The 14,403-nt window shown below is 37.2% G+C and overlaps 2 pseudogenes; both read right to left on the reverse strand.

Moving 5' to 3' along the window:
- Nucleotides 1-3,009: 3,009 nt before the first annotated feature.
- On the reverse strand, nucleotides 3,010-3,448 carry LOC108538960 (olfactory receptor 52D1-like; annotated as a pseudogene).
- A 12-nt stretch (nucleotides 3,449-3,460) lies between these two features.
- Nucleotides 3,461-14,138, reverse strand: LOC108538951 (olfactory receptor 52H1-like; annotated as a pseudogene).
- Nucleotides 14,139-14,403: the final 265 nt, after the last annotated feature.

A 14,403-nucleotide genomic window follows, 5' to 3' on the forward strand; every position in this document is an offset into this window, starting at 1 on the left:
TTTAAAAAATATTGATATACAATTCCAAATTACCCATATTGCTTGACCACATCCAAACTGGAATCCTCTCAAACTTCCAAGATTTCTCCTTAAAGTTATCAAGCACAACAAGCTCACATCATGTAAGAATCCCCTCCCAACTCGTTTGAGTTACACAGGGGCTCTTTTGGAATGCTTTCTTGCTTGCTGTAGCAGGATTAATAAACCTAAGTTTTGAGTATAGATATATTTCCTGTTGTCTTAAGTAAGTGAGTTTTAATAACTTCCAACAGAGGAGATAGTCTTCATAGTTGTTTAATTTTTCTTTCCTTAATATGCAAGCAGCAGCTTTTATAATTAATTTTGATACAAAATTTTCCATAGAAACGGCTTACTTAGTCAACATGAGAACCATGAGAAGATGAAAAATATTCTCTCACTGGGAGCAGTGGTTCACGTCTATAATCCCAGCACTTTGGGAGGCCGAGGCAGGTGGATCACTTGAGGTCAGGAGTTCAAGACCAGCCTGGCCAACATGGTGAAATCTGTCTCTACTAAAAATACAAAAATTAGCTGGGCGTGGTGGCGGGCACCTGTAATCCCAGCTACGCAGGAGGCTGAGGCACGAGGATGGCTTGAACCCAGGAGGTGGAGTTTGCAGTGAGCAGAGATTGTGCCACTGCACTCCAACCTGGGCAATAGAGGGAGACTCAGTCTCAAAAAAAAAAAATTATCTCATGTTATGGACACGTGGCACCTTTTTGCTTCAGCCCAGTGGAAAAAAGGGTCTAGAATTAAGATGAATCCATAAAATGATAATTACTTCAGTGTGCAAAATATCATTATTTAACATATGCATACTTTCCTCTTCACTCCCATAGTATCTTTTATACTATATCACTGAAAATGCCATATTTTGTTGTTATTACATTATTTCCTCTCTTTCTAGATCATGGGTTTCCTAAAGTCTGACACTGGGCCTTAGTCACCTGTGAAATTATGTTATTGTCTGGAATATAGTTGATCCTCAAGAAATATTTCTGAATAGATGTTCAACTATAAGAAAAAATAAGTGAAGAGTATTTCTAAACTTTCTGCATAGGGTTTTTCTCTTCAAGAAGAAGATTAGAAATTTCCAGCCATGAATAGAAGGAGGAATGGGGAGTTATTGCTTAGTGGTTATGGAGTTTCTGTTTGAGGTGATAAAAAGTCTTGGACATAATGGTAATAGTCACACAAGATTGTAAATGTAATTAATGTCACAAATCATATACTTAAAAATGATTAAAATAACAAAGTTTATGTTATATATATTTTACTATAACATAATAAAAGAAACTGTGGTCTCTGTTTATAGGATCCTATTTATCAAACACCACATTACAAACCAAGTTAACTGTGGGTGGGATCAATCTCAGACTCTTAAAAAAAAAGAAACTTAGATACTGAAGTTGAAAAGTAGAATGAATGCCTTAAAAGATCAAGAGTTTCTGGTAATAAACAATATATGATGAAAAATTGATGCTGGAGAATATTATTGCATTATATAGGAGAATAGACTGGTTACTCGCATTTATTTTTTCCAAGTGGGGGAGCATCAGTTCTTGTGGAAGGTAAGCCTGTGCTAAAAACATGGCAGCCAGTTGTTTGGGAAAGGTTTACTGTCATCCAATCAGTCTGGATAGCATTAACAGGAAACTCAATGTCCTAGGCACCATTGTATATCCAAAATGCTATAGACTAATGGAGGAAACAAAAGGTTAGATCAAGTTCACAGTGCCTCTCAGAATAATTTACATGATAAGTCCATCACACTTAAAATGCCAGGAAAAATGCAAAGGTCATCAGTCAGGAGGTGACTATATTAGCTACAAAGTGACATTTTCATTATTATTTTATTTTAAGATAGGGTCTCACTCTGTTCCCTGTGCTGGAATGTAGTAGCACAAACATGGCTCACTGCAGCCTCAACCTCCTAGGCTCAAGTGATCCCCCACCTCAGCCTCCTGAGTAGCTAGGACTACAGACACATGATACCACGCCTGGCTAAATTTTTAATTTTTTGCGGAGACAGGGTCTAGCCATGTTGCCCAGGCTAGTCTTGAATTCCTAAGCTCAAGCAATCCTCCCACCTTGGCCTCTCAAAATGCTAGGATTACAGATAGAAGCCACCACATCTGGCCAAAAGTGACATATTTTGGACTACTTCCTTGAGAAACTAGTATGATGGGGTTCCCATGGAATTATGTGCTTTCAGACTTCTCCCCCTGTAGTCCTCCTCATGTATTGTCAACCTAATCCTGGGTGTTGAATTCTCACAGCAATCTCTGGCCTAGGCTGAAACTCTCACTGAAGACTCTCCTGGTCTAAGAAAATGCTGGCAATAATTAATTAATTGTGTGTGTGTGTGTGTGTGTGTGTGTGTGTGTGTGTGTGTCTGTGTGTGTGTGTGTTCTCAATTCCTCAACTCTAGCATATGAGATTTCAGTACATGGAGGGAATAACTCTCCTTGCCTTTTACTTTCAAGTGAACTACATTGCCTTTCCCTGGAAATATTCAAGACCTATAGGCCCATTTACAGGTCACAGGATAATTTTATAGAAAAAGGATATTCTACATATTTAGCAGGTATAGATGGGTTCTCACAAATACTTCAAAAACTCTCCAATAATACATGATACTGGTGTGCTAGAATTAGCAGAAGCAGAAACCTCTAGTCCAAGGATAAGAGGTGCTAAAGAAAGTAAAAGATTAATTATAACTTTTTCCATTAATCCTCTGTGCATGTAGAGAGTATAGTTACCTCCTCCTCATAAAAAAAGCCAAATAGTCTCAGGCGAATCTGTCTGGTGTTGATGCCTTAGACCAGGGGGTTAAGAACAGAAGGCACAAGGAGATAGAGATTTGCAAGTAGAGTGTGGACGTGAGGGGGTACTTGGTGGCCAAAACGGTGAGTGAAAAAGGAAAAAAAAGGCAGGAATACAGAAAATAAGAATCACACAAATGTGGGCTCTGCAAGTACTGAATGCTCAGAGCTGAGCATCCTTAGAGGGCAGGCGCAGCACAGTCAGCAGGATCAGGAGGCAAGAGGTGGCAATGAGGACCACATCCATGCCAGTGATTGAAAGTGCCACAGTGAGACCATAAATGGTGTTGGGCTTGATGCTGGCACAGGCAAGCTTGGCTATGCCCGTGTGCTCACAAGTAGGTGTGGGGAATGATGTGATGTCCACAGAAGGGTAAGCATTCAATGAAGATGACAAAGGGGAAAACAAAGAGAAGACCATGAATCACACATGCTACACCAACCTTCCCAATCATGGTGGCATTGAGGATGGATGCATAATGAAGTGGACAGCAGATGGCCACATAGCGATCAAAAGCCATGGCCAACAGAACAGCTGACTCTGTGGCAAAGACTCCATGAACAAAAAACATCTGGGTGAGGCAGCCATAGTAGGAAATCATGGGAGACCTAAGTCAGAAGATTGTTAGCAGTTTGGGCAATGTAGACAAACAAAGTACCAGGTCAGTGATGGAAAGCAGGCACAGGAAAAGGTACACTGGCTCGTGCAAAGTTCTGTCTGTTACAATGATGTAGAGGACAGTACTATTTCCCATCAGAGCAAGGACATACATGGAGCAGAAGGGGATGACAATCCAAACATGTTGGTCTTGCATCCCTGGGATTCCAAGCAGAATAAATGTTGAAGGGTTGAGGGCAGTGTCATTGGGGATAGATGCAGAGAACATAATAATGCAGAGAACAGAGGCCTTATCTTCCTAAAAGTGGTTAAAAATTAAATAACGTCATCCTAGAAGCCATTTCTTCCTCTTAATTATTCATTCAATTTCTTGCCTTTCTTCATTCCCACCAATTTTACTCAAATTCATGCCCTCCTCACTTCTTGTCTCTGTTATTAAAATAGCTTTGTCACTAATATGTTCACTTCCAGGATTTCCATCTTCTAGTGAAGCCTCTGCATTGTTGCCAAAATATTCTATCATGTGAATATAACCAACTGTAATATAAATATGATCTCTCTACATGTATGTTGTGCAGACTATCTTACATTAACCTCCTCTATTCTACTCTCCACCACTTTCTATCATGTTCTGAGCTCTGAGACATTGACCTCTATGGACTACATGAACAGGTTCCCTTGCCTTCTCACTTCTGGCTGAATTTGGCAATAGAAAACACCAACAAGAGATAGGAGGGAGGAGGAAGAAAACAGTCAGATGTTTATTCCTTCAGTATTCTCCAAGAAAGCTGTTGCAAGCTTATGTCATCCCTATCTAAGTCTTCTCTGGCTCTGGTTCCCTCTCACAATCATATCTTCCTCTTGTGTCTTTAATCCAATGGTTTTAATAGTGCCTACTGCTACTTACCTAGGGAATGTCACAAGCACTTGTGGTTTTCTTACATATAACCACACCTTTGTAAATGGTTTCTGTATTACATTCTCCTCAAATTATTTCAGTGTGTAATCTGTCTCTTGCTGGGGATCTGATACAATTGCTCTTGCTAACTAGTATTTTTTAGCACCACATTTCACCATATATTTCATGTTCCAATTATATATGCATCATGAAGTGTCTAAAAACATGCTTTCTTACACCAGTATTCATTTTTATTTGGTGTTTTTTCTGCATAGAAGTGCTGTTTTCATTTGGTCACCTGGATAGCTCCTAACAGTCTTTCAAAAACCAGCTGAATACATTTTTCTCTATGAAGTCCTTCTATAATCCCTTCTCCTATGAAGAGTGAACTGTGCGTCTTCAGCGTGTCTCCCTTTGGAAATATAAAATTGTTTAATAAGTGTGTATATATCTCTCTTCCCATTACACTGTGAAATTTCTGAGTCTCATTTTTTGTTCTCTGTATTCAACATCTATGCCTTATATACATTAGGCCAACAAATAGCATTTAATAAATAATTAATAAAAGATTAAATGCAGTAATTAAATTTCTTTTCTTTTCTTTTTTTTTCTGGAGACTGAGTCTTGCTCTGTCGTCTAGAGTTCCGTGGTGTGATCTTGGCTTACTGCAATCTCTGCCTCCCGGGTTGAAGCAAGTCTCGTGCCTCAGTCTCTGGAATAGCTGGAACTACAAGCACGCACCACCATGCTCCACTAATTTTTGTATTTTTAGTAGAGAAGGGGTTTCACCATATTGGCCAGGCTGGTAATAATTGAATTTCTTAACAGACTTGGGTAAGTGACCATGTTTGCAAAATAGTGTTCCCTCTTGGGAGCCTTCCTTATGAATCAGACAAGATCTTCCCTTGCTGGATCTGTGATTCCTCCCATGTTCTTTTCATTCTGTATGTTCTAATAGGTGCTCCTTATCACCTCTGATTCAGTACTTAATCTAATCTGTATAATACATTTATACAGATTTATAACCTAATCTGTATAATATCTGCTTTTTTAATTAATCCAATGAATTAATTTGATTATAAAACATACCTGTCTTAGTCTGCTTTCCCAGCTTTAGAATATAATACTTTAGGGTAATGATACTTTGGGACCAGTAAGTCCAATAGCCACACAGTGTGTGCTGCAGGATATACTTAAGAAGATAAAGCATGCCATGGGAAGGAAAGAAGAAAAGGAGAGACTTAAATCAGGTGACTTAAATCAGGGAGTTTCTCAGAGTGCCTGCTCTGTGGTTTGAGGTTATGCCAATAGAAAGAAAAATAAGAAAATGGGAAAGAAAAATAAGAAAAAAAATCTGGACTCCGGTAGGTGAAGTCAGAACCATCATTCTTACCTTGTTGAAGTCCAGTCTTAGGGGTTCAAAGATTCTTGCTTCTAGAAGGGATATTAATGTTAACTTCATCCAGTCATTCTCACCTAAAAAGAATTTTAGAATGTGGAAGAACCTAAGATAGGATTAAAGAGTTCTATAATAATTATAAAGAATATCCTTATTTTAGGGAACAACAGACACTGGGACTTGCTTGAGGGTGAAGAGTGGGAGGAGGGAGAGAAGTAGAAAAAATAAGTATTGGGCACCAAGCTTAGTACCTGAGTGAGGAAATAATCTGTACAGCAAACCCCTGAGACACAAGCTTACCTATATAACAAAACTGTGCATGTACCCCTGAAGTTAAAATTGAAAAATTTTAAGAAAAGAATATTTTTATTTTAATCTCCTGCTCAATTGAATATAGTGAAAATAAATTCATATAGCATTTCAACTCATACAGTATTTATTCATATGAATAAATTCATATAGCATTATAATTTTTGTTTTAGTAACTGTAGTAAGCATTTCTCATATACTACTGCAAATTTATACTAACTTTATATTAATGGTCACTGTAAATTGTACAGGTAATAACATTATTACAAGTTTTGATTACTTATAAAGTTATTTTGTTTACTTTAACTTAATACATCCTCAAAATTTTTTAAAATATGAATGCTTTTGGTTTCTGGCAATATCTAAGTTTTTTATATTTTCTTTTATTTATTTGTTTTTTATTTATTTTACTTTATTGATAAACCAATGGAACATAATATTGTCACCTAGTTGGGAAGTAAATTACAAAGCATATGTAGTTCACTAATTATATGGTGTTGACTCCCAAATGTAGTATCTTCTGAAAAGTGATTACATGGAAGTTGCTTATACATCTCTAATGACGGGGAATCATTTAGTGGTGTATAAGTCTGCCTTTTTGAGGCAGCCATTCTCAACTTTAGACTTTCTGAGCTTAAGAATGCTTTTCTTTTTATTGAGTCAATGTCTATAACCACAACCCACATTAAACACTATGATTTCTCTTCATTGTCTTAAGCTTCCAATTTTATGTTCTTTTGAAGGCTGCTTTTTCCTTTCATTTACTTGTCAAAATATTTTTGACAAAGAAATATTATTATGTGCCAGTTATTCTTCTAGGTGTTTGAAATACACATTGAAGAGTAAGAACATACATATTCAATGATCTATTAAGTTTATAGTCTAATAAGAAGACAAAATTAATCAAATAATTCCCAATACATGCATAAAATGCCAGTATATGCTATGATGAAGAGTTGCATGAGACAGTTTCTACTTAGGGCAGGTTTCCCTGAGAAAATGAAATTCTTCTCTAAATCTGAGTCTTCCTCAAATGCTTCAAACAACTCTTGTATGACTCGACTCCTGAAGCTCTCCTTCTATAGTCTAGTCTGAAAAATACGAGATCAGCGCCTATGTTCAGACCTCCTACGTTCAAAATATTGCTCTATTACATTAACTTGCTAACTGTATTACTTTGAGCAATTTCCTTATTCCCCATAGTCCTCAATTTCCTATTATAAAATTCAGACAATACTTGATAGAGTTTAATGGAGATTTAATTGAGAAAAAGCATGTGAAGCGTATAATACAGTCTCTGTAACTTCATAAGCACTAACTAAAATATTCGCTGTTATTTCTCATGATTTTGAAATCTCTGAGTCCCTTTCCCTAACTATGTACTCACCTCTCAAAAGAGGAAACTGCATTTAGTTCCTCAAGTCGAAAAACACATAGGCTTGAGTCCATAATACAAAGGTGAAGACAGTGTGGTTTCAGTCTCTTCTAAGTCAAATGCTCTCTTCAAAGATCCAAGACTGGTCCTCAGCTGAATGAGGTGCATTCTCGCAGGATATGAAATGAGATGGCTCCCCAGTAATCCCAATCACACCAATATAATACTACATTGATGTCCACTCATTAATTTCCCTTGAGGTCAAGGAACTATTGTGACATTGTGAGGTTCTTCAACACAAAAGGAGCCAGTGTGTTCTATGCTGCCATTAAGAGCAGAGTAAGGATGAAGGAATGCTTATCTAATTAAAGGAAGAAGTTCTGTTAGTGTGCTTCATAAGGCAGTCACCTGACTTTGCCCTGGATAGAAACAGACCTAGGAATGCTGCAGCAAGGACTTCTAGCTTAGCAGTCATCAAAAGTTTCTGCACACAAAATTCCAGGATTACTTACATGGAGGAAATGAGATTTGGGGGATACCAGGTATGCTCAGAAACTGAGAAGACAAGAAATCAGACAGATACATTTTTGGAAAACACTACTAAGGTCCTATCTGTTCAGGTATAAAGTTACTAACAAATACATATAACTTCACTTCTGCCTGGCTAGCCTGACAGATACAAGTGAGATTAAGATGCAACTATTGTGCTTCACTACAGTAACCATTTTATTATTTATATGTATCTTATAACATCATGTTTTATACCTTAAACATAGGCATAAAAATTATTAAAAAGAAAAAAAAACAAATTCAGACTCCATCATTGTTTTAAGAAAGTCTGCTCCAGAGATCTGACTGGCTTGCCTTGAGCCCATAATGAAACAGCAAGAGACTAAAATCTCTAACTGCAAGAAGAGGGATTCAAGCGCAAAGTAAAGGATTTATTAATGATAATTTGGTACACATTAAGTCTACTCAAATACCTGAGTGGCCAGGAATGGTGGCTCATGCCTGTAATCTCACCACTTTGGGAGGCTGAGGCAGTCGGATCACCTGAGGTCAGGAGTTTGAGACCAGCCTGGCCAACATGGTGAAACCCCGTCTCTATTAAAAATACAAAAAAATTAACCAGGCGTGGCAGCCCACGCTTGTTGTAAGTCCCAGCTACTCAGGAGGCTGAGGCAGCAGAATCACAGGAACCCCGGAGGTAGAGGTTGCAGTGAGCCAAGATCGCGCCACTGCACTCTAGCCTGGGTGACAGAGCAAGACGCCATCTCAAAAAAAAAAAAAACCTGAGAAATTCAAGGAACTACAGTTTCTATAATGGAGCCAGGGGAAAGTTTGGATGATCTCCAGAGTAGCCAAATACATCAGAACATCTGGATTGTCAATTCTCTCTTTACCTACCTCTGCTCCTGGCTTCACAGAACAGTACTCAGCCTTATTTTCTGCCTACCTCATCCATATAATGCTCACCCCAGACTCATTAGTCAACAGTCATGGAGAAGACTGGACCGAACACAAGAGCATAGTTCCTGAGTCTGAGGTCTTCTTGTTGCATTTACTCCCACTCTGGGAAGGTTTTTTTGGTCAAGAGAGGCTGTGGTATGGCTCAGAGCATCGATGGTCCAAACTGCTAAAAACAGTGGTTAATTTGCAAATAAGATCTCTGGGGAGACACATCAGGAATGTCAGGGTCTTCTTTTAAAGGCTAGACTTTTTTTAAGGCAGGAGAAGCGGTCACCATGGTCTTGCACTAAGGGGTTAATAGCTGCCTAACCTTTAGACAAAATTTGTAACCAAACTGTGCCAGATTCTTGGGTACAGCAATTCAGGGAGAAGGAAGGAAACACGGAAGAATAGTGTCGGAAGACATATATCTTGGATTAGAATTTCCACAGCTTCTGTTGTTGTTGTTGTTGTTGTTGTTGTTGTTGTTGTTGTTGTTATTGTTGTTGCCTAATCCAGTATCACATGTTGCCTATTATCAAAAAAAAGCATCATTGTGTCTAATCTGAATTCCTCCAGGTTGATCTTGAGCCTGATTCTTTATTTCACTTTAACATTCTTGTGTGTTTATTAGGGTAAGTCATTGTCTTTTTTTCTTCATCTAATTATACCAGATGATAAGCTACTTAATCAAAGGTACTGCTAGTTACAGTTCAGTGTGAGGATACATGCTTTTCTCATAATCCACTGAGGAAATGATATATTGACAGTTGTTGATATACAAGTCAGGAGATTAAAGAAAAGATCCACAGTGGAGATACACATTTGCTAATCATCATTATAATGACAATATCTAAGTGAGATTAAAAGAAAATGAATACCTACAAGAGCACTGGGACTAAACGCTAACATTAGAGGTCATATGATTAAGAAGAACAAGTTAAGGACACAAATAAGTAGCACTATTAGGGTAGAAGAAAAACCACTGTAGGCTAGTGAATAAAGTAATTTTTTAAAGATATATATATATATAATATTTTAAAGGTATATGAAATACTGCAGATATGTCAAGGAATAAGGACTGAGACCACTGCTCTTAGAAATTGTAGCTATGATAGATTTCAACAAGAAGAGAATTATGCAATATTAATATGAAATTTGGGTAGGACTGAGTTAAAGAGAAAATGAGAGAGAAGAACTAGAAACAGTAAACATAGACAACTGTTTTAAGGAGTTACACTGCAAAATAAAGTAGAGAATTGGGAGTAACAGCTGGAAGGGAACTGGAGTCAGGAAACAATTTTAAGATGAGATAAATATTATCAAGTGCTTGTAATAATAGAGAAAGATGCAAAAGAGAGTGAAAATTGATAATTCAAGATAAGAGAAAAAAATTGCTGAGCAATGGCTGCAGGTACAAATCTGTGGAGAGTTACATTTAGGTAGAGTTACTGTGTGGCTGAACAAGCACAACAAAGTGTATGTGTGTGTGTTAGGGAAGAAAGGAAAGGGAAAAGAGGGAGGGAGAGAGAATATTTGTATTAAAAAAGTAATTAAAGGAATGGACCATAAAATTAATAATGGGAAGGGGGAAATTAAGAAATAAAGAAAATGATGAAATGTGAAAAAATATTAAGATTAATTTGCCATCAACGTCCTTAAGTTGAAAGATTGCTGAATTGAGATTCAAGAGAAAATGAGCTGAAAAATAGCAGGTGATCGGTGAGGAGCAAATTGCCTGAGTTTTAGATTATTAATAATTTTCATATTTTTTTAAATACAAATTCAAAAGTATTTCCAAGGAATTAAGTAGATGAAGTAGGGTAGTCAAGATCTCTGGAAGAAAGATCAGAGTATCTAAGACTCTAATTATTCCAGTTAACTATTGTTGCGTAACAAACCACTCCCAAACAATAGCTTTAAAACAATTTATTATTATCTCTTATAATGCTATAGGTTTACTGAGATCATTTGGGCATTTCTCACTTGGGATATCTCTCTCATGTGTCTATAATCAGATATTTTATGCATGTGTAGTCATCACTAGACTTGACTAGTATTGATGCTGTTAACCATGAGCTCAGCCAAAACTGTCAACCACATGACCTCTCCATATGGCTTTAGATTATCACAGCATGATGTCTGTCTTCTAGAGTACCCAAAAAGTACATGTTCAAAGACACCAATGACAAAGCTGTAAGATTTCTTATAACCTTGCCTCAAATATCCCCAAATGTCACATCTATTTTTCAAAAACATTGCTAAGGACAGACCAGAAAAATAGGGGAAGAAAATTGATTTTACTTATTAGAAGAATGGTGAGGTAATATTGCAGAAAAGTGTATGTGATGCAAGATGTTGCCTTGTCATCTTTGAAAAATAAAACCTACAACATTCTATCCTCTGGCCATAATACACATATCCTCATACATACAAAATGCATTCACCTCTTCTTGAAGACCCCAAAGTCTCATTCTCATTATGGGATTAGTTCTAAGCCCAGAATCTCAGCCTGAAAATCAGGACAAAGTATGAATAAGACCCCTTGGATTCAGTTCCTTTTGTACAGCTCCATGAGTGCAGCTTCTCTCAATCTGAAGATTTGTGAAGTAAATCAAATGAGTTATCTGTCTCCTATACAGCCAACATACAATTGTGATACAGAGATAGAATAACTACAATAGATACTCACATGTGAAATAGTTGCAAAGGCATATAACAGCCACTTGTCTATTATAATTCTAAAGTACAGCCAGAAAAACACCACCACTTTCCTAATAAGGACCCAATCCCACTCCTGCTCCCTGGGAGTAATTCTCCATGGCTTGACTACAACCGCGGGGAAATTAACTCTATATTCTACGTCATCTTTTTTTTTTTTTTGGAAAAAATGACCTGTATATACATGTGAGTAGCTTTCTCGGCCTGCTTCCTGCTTAACAAAGTTAAAAATCTAAAGACTTCTTTTAATTTGCAATGACTATGTCATTTTCCACCAAAGCTCATGGTACTTATAACTGCACATTTTTCTTAAAATCTGAGTTCTCTACAAAATTTGAGTTTACTCTATTAGACAAAAGTCATACCCACATATACCTTTTAGATTTTTACCTTTCTGATTTTATCTGAGAGTTACAGTACTCTGAAAAAATTTCTAAAGATTCTTAGAAGCTTCTTTAATTGAAAGCCTCTATAAGATGCAAACTTAAATATTTATCTATTGTTAGCAAAGGATCTTACAGCCTTTTTCTGGAGATGATACTACACCCTGGGACCATTTTTCACTGTGAGAATTTTTTGTCATTTGGAGAAGCCAGGGGTGGAGAGAGTTAATTTTTTATTTGAACCTAGCCAGATACATCACCTTTGTATTTACTCTAAATGTTGTTTGAACCTTAAACAATTTCATTTATTACTTCATATTTCTTTATACGTACATTACCATATGTAGCATAAAAATAGTGTTGGTACTTCCAGTACTTTGCTTTAAAATCTCCTTAGCCAAACACATATGTTTATTAAGTATACTTTACAATTTTTCATATTATTGCTACAGATGTCTGAAGTCTCAATTGGACTGAATATCCAAGATGGCTTACTGATATAGCTAGCTGTTGTTGGCTGTTGGCTGGGATCTCCACTGGGGCTACCCATTAGAATATTTAAATATGATTTCCAAATTGTTTATGAATGTTTAAGAATTCCAAGACTTAGAAGATAGCATGTTGATCATATATAAGTAGACAGATTAGTCTTATAAATAGGCTAAAAGACACAAGTAAAATCCTCACAATTTGAGATACCTTTGTAGGACACTTTCCAGATGAGATTCAGTAAAGATAGAGCAAATAATTACCCTCTTTTAAGAATCCTTCAGGAAAATAAATCTTCTAAGAGACAGTGGTTCTCAAACTTTAGTGGTCATCACAGTCCCCTGGGGATCTTGGTAAAATGCAAATGCAAAATGCAAGTAAGCTCTATCCTACTTTAATGGGCTTACTATACATTCTTCAACAGTTCTGGTGATTCTGATAGCTAAGGAATCTTACCTGAAAATGAGATATAAATTTCCCTCTGATCCTTTTATACATGAACTTTTTTCTTCAACTTTTATTTAGCTTCTCTACCTATTCATCTTGTTTCACTGTTTCCTATAACACATGGTGGATTTACAGGATTTCATATACATTTAAGTCAATGTTGTAAGGATTCCAGTTTTCAAAAAATAAGAAATACTAGAAAATCAATATAATTACCTGATTTCTTTCCCAAGCTGTCAGCTTCATGTCACTGGTTCCCTTTAGAGAAAAAGAGGAGGATGATTTTGTCTCAAATCTGCTTGGTCTTCACTCCATAGATGATTGGATTGAGTGCAGGGGGGATAGCTACGTAGAGGTTGGCAAATAGTATGTGGAAGGAGTGAGGAATATTGTGACCAAAACGGTGGGCAAGGACAGAGAATATGGCTGGTGTGTAAAATGTAAGAATGACACAAATGTGGGAACCAGATGTGCTGAGGGCTTTCTGGCGGGTATCTAAGGATGGAAGGTTAAAGATAGCATGAAGAATAAGAGTGTAGGAGATGCCAGTGAGAATCAGGTCTGATATGACAGTCATTATAGGCACAGCAAAGCCATACCAGATGTTGATGGAGATGTCCGCACAGGCAAGTTGGGCAATGCCTATGTGCTCACAGTATGTGTTGGGAATGATGAATGTTTTACAGAAAGGTAGTCGCTTTAACAGGAACACACATGGGAAGATGATACAAAAGCTCCTGCTGATAATACTCACCACAATCTTAGTAATAATTTCATGAGTGACAATAGTGGTTATCTTAGAGGGAAGCAAATAGCAACATAATGATCAAACGCCATGGCCAGAAGGATGACAGAATCCATCGCAAAGCTGTAGTGGAGAAAAAACATCTAAGTAAGACATCCAGGAAAGGTGATTTCCTGAGGACCCAGCCAGAAGATGCTGAATGTTTTTGGTAAACATGTATTAGACAGCATGAGATCTGTAGCAGCCAGCATGGAAAGGAAAAAGAACATGGGTTCACGGAGGCTCTGCTCCATAGAAATGAGGTAGGGAAGGACACTATTGCCTGCAAGTGCCACAAGGTAGGTAATAAAGAAGGGAATCCCTATCCAGATGTGAAACTGCTCCAGCCCTGGGATCCGCAGTAGGATGAATAGGCCTGGATTGAAGCTGCTCAAGTTGAATGTTGTCATTATGGTCATCGATTAGATGTGTCTCGTGAACTGAAAATAAAAGTTGTATGGCTGATTGTTACTGTGATCTACAAAAATCTGCCTCTGATCGGAAGGACCCTTCTCCAATATTATCCCCTCACTTTCAGTTCTAGGAAATGACAACTTATCCCTCTTCTCTTCTCTTTACAATAAAGATCTGTCAAATTTTCAGTTATAATTTTAAGCCATAATAAAAATGTTATTGCAATATTTCGCAGAAATACGTCATGTAATTTAAACCAGTCTTGCCTAC

The sequence above is a fragment of the Rhinopithecus bieti genome, unplaced genomic scaffold, assembly GCF_001698545.2.
Source record: "Rhinopithecus bieti isolate Rb0 unplaced genomic scaffold, ASM169854v2 scaffold_17182, whole genome shotgun sequence".
Classification (NCBI taxonomy): Eukaryota; Metazoa; Chordata; class Mammalia; order Primates; family Cercopithecidae; genus Rhinopithecus; species Rhinopithecus bieti.